We start from the raw sequence: 6,000 nt of genomic DNA on the forward strand, positions 1-6,000 counted from the left end.
AGGTACAATTATGACCCCCAAGTGACAGATAAGTGCAGATAAGTACAAATAAATATAGAGGCCAAGTGACTGGCCCAAGACACTGGAGCAAATCAAAATCCATGCCTCTGTAATCATTTTGCTCTATTGCCTCTGTCTGGGAGGCTTGATGATTTGGCCACTAAAACCTTAAATATCATGTTCCATTTTTATATCTGTGACACAAGCGTGGGGCTGTGATACGGGGTAACTAACCTGACTACTTTTGAAAACCCTTATGCACCTGGATGAAAGTAAGCCAGGGACTGCAAGCCATAGATTTAAGGTTTCCTACCAACTTTTAGAAATAGCTTCTTGAATGCAATTTATGTAGTGTCAAGTCTAGGATGTAGTCCAAATAGTAACAGAAAAATGGAGATATGTAGGAAAATACTTAAAGTTGACAAGTATTGGGAGTGTAGTATTTTTGGGGCCAGCGTGTAGAACACAGGAAAACTTGCTGTTTCCATCCCAAAGGGAAGAGCCCTACGTTGCAACTGCCAAGGTCCCTGGGACAGCAAGTGTGCTCACTGCTTAGTAAAGAAGCATCCTCAGTTTGATAGAATCATATGGGAGCCTTACATTTGGTTAGCAGTTCTACATTCTTGATGTAATAATATTTTCAGGGTGTGGGAGGGTATCAAGCTCTGAAAATACCCTTGGAGAGATCTGCTTATTAAGTTTGGCTTTTTCAGTCTCCCTACTACTTCTTTACTAAACACCAGGCGGTTTCCTTCACTTTTCAGAACCATGTTGTTTTTCCCTTGTCTAATGAACTTTGAAATACTTTTGGATGAGCTATTAAGTTTGGGAAAAAATAAACATCTCTTTAAAATAAGGAAGATAATAAAAATGACAAGTAAAAAAAGCTCTAAAACAGAGAATATCCTCCATTCTAGCCAATGACGGAGTGGAAGGTTCGTGCTCGCTGTCCAGGACGTAGAAATAAAAGCTGAGGAGGCGCTGAGGCGTCTCCTGGATCTCTATGAGCCTCCATCATTTCTGCTGAGTAGGGTTGACAGATAAAATATAGGCTGTTTAGTTAAATATGAATGTTTCAAAAACAACGAGTACATTTTGAAGATAAGTATGCCCCAAATAGTTCATAGGATCTACTTATACTAAAAATAATGACTTATTATTCATGTGAAGTTCAAGGTTAACTGGGTATCCTGTATTTTTATGTACTAAATCTGACAGCCCTACTGATGATCCACAATGGAGGCAGTTGAGGAGCGGTACATGCTGGCTCTCGGACAGTCAGAAATGGCTTCAGCAGATCCAGGTACAGTATGAAATTCTTTTTGGATGTAGCTCAGAAGCCATGGCCAGCCCTTGACTGCAAGTACTGCCTCGGGTTTCCCTGAGGTGGGGTAAACCTTCCTCTTAATGGCCTTTTGGTAAGTCTGGAAGACCATATCCAAGGGGAGCCCCAAAGTCAGTTTCATCCTCACAACCATGTTTCCAATTCCTGGAATTGGCTGCATGTGACTCACAAGAGCTGAGGAGGTTTGTGGAAGTTGGGAGTGTCATAGCTTGAACCCTTTGTAGGTAAAGTTTTGCTGTTGTGAGAGTTTTAACAGGAGCAATGTGAAAGACTCCAAGTCCCCAGGTAGATAGAAATAATCCTGTTCTACCTGTGTGTATGTGACAAGTCTCTAATAGTTCAGAGAGCAAGTATCTGGTCTTAGAAAGACTGATCCAAGCTTGGATGTTTCTGGTGACAAGGCAAGGTCCTGTGTTTCAAGTTCACCTTTTATGGTTGAGGAGACAATAAGGTGGTCAGAAGGGAAATCATGGAGGAGACCTTGGCTTCATCCATCGTGCAGGCTTGTATATGTGGTTCTATGTAGATTGTGTTTCAAAGGTGGAGCTTGTTTACAACTATGAACATTCTCCGATGTGCTTTTTGGACCTTCATTCCCAGAGTGAGAGCAGTGCCGAGGCTCTAGAAATGCCATGGATATTCTGAGCTGTCAGTGGCATTTCCCCGGTACTGTTCCCTTGGTGCCGCTCCTTGAAATGTCCAAAGGGATTATCATGTGTCTTGTGGCGGGTCCTAGCATTGTGAAAGGAAGCTGCTGCACCTGGCTCAGAGGATTTCGGATGTGGTGGGAGGAGGAGTAGTACTACGACTCTAAATTGTATCACATCATATCGATTCCATCTTGAGAGTGGGGTTGGGGGGTTATGAAGGGGGGCTTTTATTGTACTTTTATACATTGTACCCTTGAAACTAATTCAATTTTTAAAAATTAATTAATTTATTTGGGGCTGCATTGGGTCTTTGTTGCTGCTAGCGGGCGTTCTCTAGTTGCAGTGAGCGGGGGCTCCTCTTGGCTGTGGTGCACGGGCTTCTCATTGCAGTGGCTTCTCTTGTTGCGGAGCATGGTCTCTAGGCACGCAGGCTTCTGTAGTTGTGGCACGTGGGCTCGGTTGATGTGGCACACGGGCTCTAGAGCGCAGGCTTAGTAGTTGTGGCACACGGGCTTAGTTACTCCGTGGCACGTGGGATCTTCCCAGACCAGGGCTCGAACCCATGACCCCTGCATTCGCAGGCATATTCTTAACCACTGCTCCACCAGGGAAGCCCGATAATTCAGTTTTTTATAAAGAGAAGATTCCTAATATTATTCCAAAATTTTAAAAATATGTAGTTGGATAACACTATGAAAAATTAACTGATATATTCTTTTATTATTTCTCTTTGCTCCCTGGATTTTTTTCCCCATCCAGTCAGCTAGGCACTGTGAGTTCACTGCATTAGGAAGGTAAAGACTCAGCAGAAATGAGGGAGAAAAACAGAAAAGTCTCAGCTTTGGAATGTTCACAACGGAGGCCACAGTAGAATAGGTGAGAATTCTGTGAACCAAAAATAAATGTCGTCTCAAATGCAAAAAAGTATTCTCTGCACTGGGAGGCAGGAGAGGGAGGGAGGGAAGGACTGAAGGAGAGAGATCAGTGTGGCCAGGGACATGGAGACTGTGTTTGAGGACGATATGCCCAGGAAGAGAATCAGAATCTGGAGAAGATTCAGCCTGCACGTGATCATTGCCTCCAGTCAGCACCCTCATCTCAGACGTTGGGAAATTCAGAGAGAGAGTGGGAGTACGTCAGGAGGGCCACTCGCATAGTCTGTGTGGCAGGGGTTGTGGCCGTTCCCTATTTGTGAGGAGTCCCCAGCAATTTGCAGGCCTCTTCTGGAAAATGCTGGCGGACGTCTCTAGTGCTTATGTGAAAGCTTGTTCACAAACCTTGAAAGATACAGATGTAGATGACAGATAGATGCATAGATAGAAAAATGTCATTAAATAAAAGCTCCAGGAAAGGTTTGGAAAATGCCCTTTATTGCATAGGACGCTTCTATTGTCATATGATGTTAGACTGAGTGCCGGTCCCTTCATCCTCCTTCAGACCACGGCATTCTGTCTGCTACTCTCCCGAGGGTCCTTTCTTCTCCCTGGAAGGGATAAAACAAATGAGGTAGAACAGGAAGAGACAAGAAGCACTCCAAGCTCTGCTGGTCAGGGTTACCCTCCAGCATTGCCTTAATGCTCAGAGCCACACACACCACAGTGAGCTTGGCTCCAGATCAACTACCACGCAACGAAGGTTCTGGAACATTTCCATATCTCGGGGGACCTCATTTCCACGTGACTCTCTTTCATATTCCCCTTTGTCACAGAAGGCTAGGTACAGTGGTCAGGGTGAGAAATCGGCTCAGGCCCAAGGCTCTCAGACCTCAAATTTCTGGTCCTGCAAGGGCCCCTGTCCTCTCTTGAGACCACTCCTGGCTCTCTCTGCCGAGAAGGAGCTGCTGGCAATACGTCCTCTAAGAGTTGAGGTCCATCGTGCAGACCCTGAGAAAACTCCTAGGAAAAGGCTCCACCTTCTTGTTTACGTCAACAGAGGTCAATGCCTTTGTTAGTGCTGGGTGTGTCCCATTTGATGCAACTGCAGAGCCATTAGGTAAACCAGCACATGTGTGCGGCCCCTTCCCTTAGACTCCTCTGGGCCCTCGTGACATAGGCTCAGAAGACTGCCAGCCTCAAGCCTTACCTCTTCCAAGGGACGGCCACACCGTCTTCCAGGATCTTCTGTCCCATGAATCTCAGTTGCTGTTTGGAGCTCAAAGGAGAGAAAAGACCCTGCCTGCGGGGTCTCTTTGGGCTGGGGCCTTCCCCCGTGGGCTGCTCTCCCTCATTCTCCTTTTCTTCTTGCTTCTCTTCCTCCTCCTCCTCCTCGTCCTCCTCCTCAGGGGTGCTCTCGTATTCCACATTGCCCATCCACTTGGCCATGTTGAGATGAATGACACGGCAGCTGAAGCCCTGCAGGACGCCGCCCTTCACGTGCTGCTGGAGGATCTCCAAGGTGGGGAAGACCCGGCAGCAGGCCATGCACCTGAAGCCGGTCTCCATGGTCACCATCCAGTCCGGTGTCTTGGCCCTGGGTCTCTCCTCGACGGCAGGTGACCCTGATGGGCTGCCTGGCTCTGCCCTTTCCTCATACTCTTTCTCCTCCCCAGGGGGCTCACAGTCAGACAGGAGGCTTTCGGTGAACACATCAGAGGGGCAAGTGCCTACTGTGCACGCATCCTCAGGAAAGGTCACTTCTTCTATCGTCAGCTCCTTTTCAGGCAACTCCAAGTGTTTCTTTGTCTTCCAGGAGACAGCGACACCCTTGTTCACTTGTACCTGCATGTAGTTTATTTTCATGCCCCTTTCCTCTTTGTCTGGGTGCAGATAGTCCTTACAGGGTGAAGAGAGTGAGGAGGAGACACAGTGTGATGGGGGAGCGGTCTCCCCTTCTTCCTGAACCTGGGCTAGGGGTGCTGTAGGCCAGGCAGTGTCTCGAAATCCCCGCATTGCTGAAAAAGGAAATTAAAACCATAATAACATGCATGGGCCGTGCCGGAAGCTGAGGGAGCAGGTGTGGTAGACGAGAGAGGGACATTTGCATGACGTAGCTATGTCGTGAGCTTGGTGTCTGTTGGCCGTAGGATGGAGCGGTGTATCTGGTGTCATCTGTGGGCTTTTCATGTGCGTGGGGGGGATACTGGAGCGGTGTCTGTATACAGGGGTGTGGAGTATGGTGGTGAGGGCTGTGGTATGTGAGGGATGCGGCTGGATGCGTGTATGACAAGGAGTGTGATTTTGGTAATATCGGTGGTGCATTACTTGTGGAATGGGGCTGTGGTGCTTGGAGTTTATGTGTGCTGTGAGAAGGGCTGTGCCTGGAGGGCAGATGTATGTGTGAGCTGTGTGGACCTGAGCTGGATGGTCCTGCTCTCAGGCTGGAGGTGTATGATGCAGAACTCTGTCCTTCTCTGGAAGCAAAGGCAAAGACAAAGCCTACATTTTCCTCTGAAGATGCTTAATCTGGTCCCTCTTCCCTCCACCTCAAGCCCAGACCTTTCCGGCCCGTGCTCCTTGACTTCCCCACCATGGTACTACCAGTATTCTCACCGCCCCCCCAGTCTCAGCTGGCATCCATGCCCTCGGAACAGCTCAGCCATCCTGCCCAGGCTCCTCCCCAGAGCCCTCATCACCTCTGATGACCCTGGATTTCCTCTCAGCCTCCCTGGGATCTGTGTGCCTCCTGCCTCACAGCCAAGCACCCCCTCACCTGAGGAGCCCCGCGCCCTTACCAGCGTAGCTGAGCTTGCGCGGAGTAGAAGTACAGAAGAAGTATTTAGGGGCAGAGGAGACCTCCACTGCCCCTGGGCTGCAGCCTTGGGCCACCACAGTGGATCCAAGCCGAGGGGGATCCTCTTGTGACTTCGAGATTCCTGAGGGAGGAATGAAAGACTCAGGGTGGGTTCATCAGTCCTCTGTCCACAAATATTTACTGAGTGTGTGACACGTGTCAGGTGCAGTGAATACACACATTTGAGAGTGTGGTTCCCAGTGGATCCTCCAGGATTTAATTCCAATCAATACTTATTCTCTCACTGTCTAGTTGGTAATGTAGGCCTCGGTGGTG

The sequence above is a fragment of the Mesoplodon mirus genome (genome assembly GCF_964341445.2).
Source record: "Mesoplodon mirus genome assembly, contig: SUPER_14_unloc_2, whole genome shotgun sequence".
NCBI classification, from domain to species: Eukaryota; Metazoa; Chordata; class Mammalia; order Artiodactyla; family Ziphiidae; genus Mesoplodon; species Mesoplodon mirus.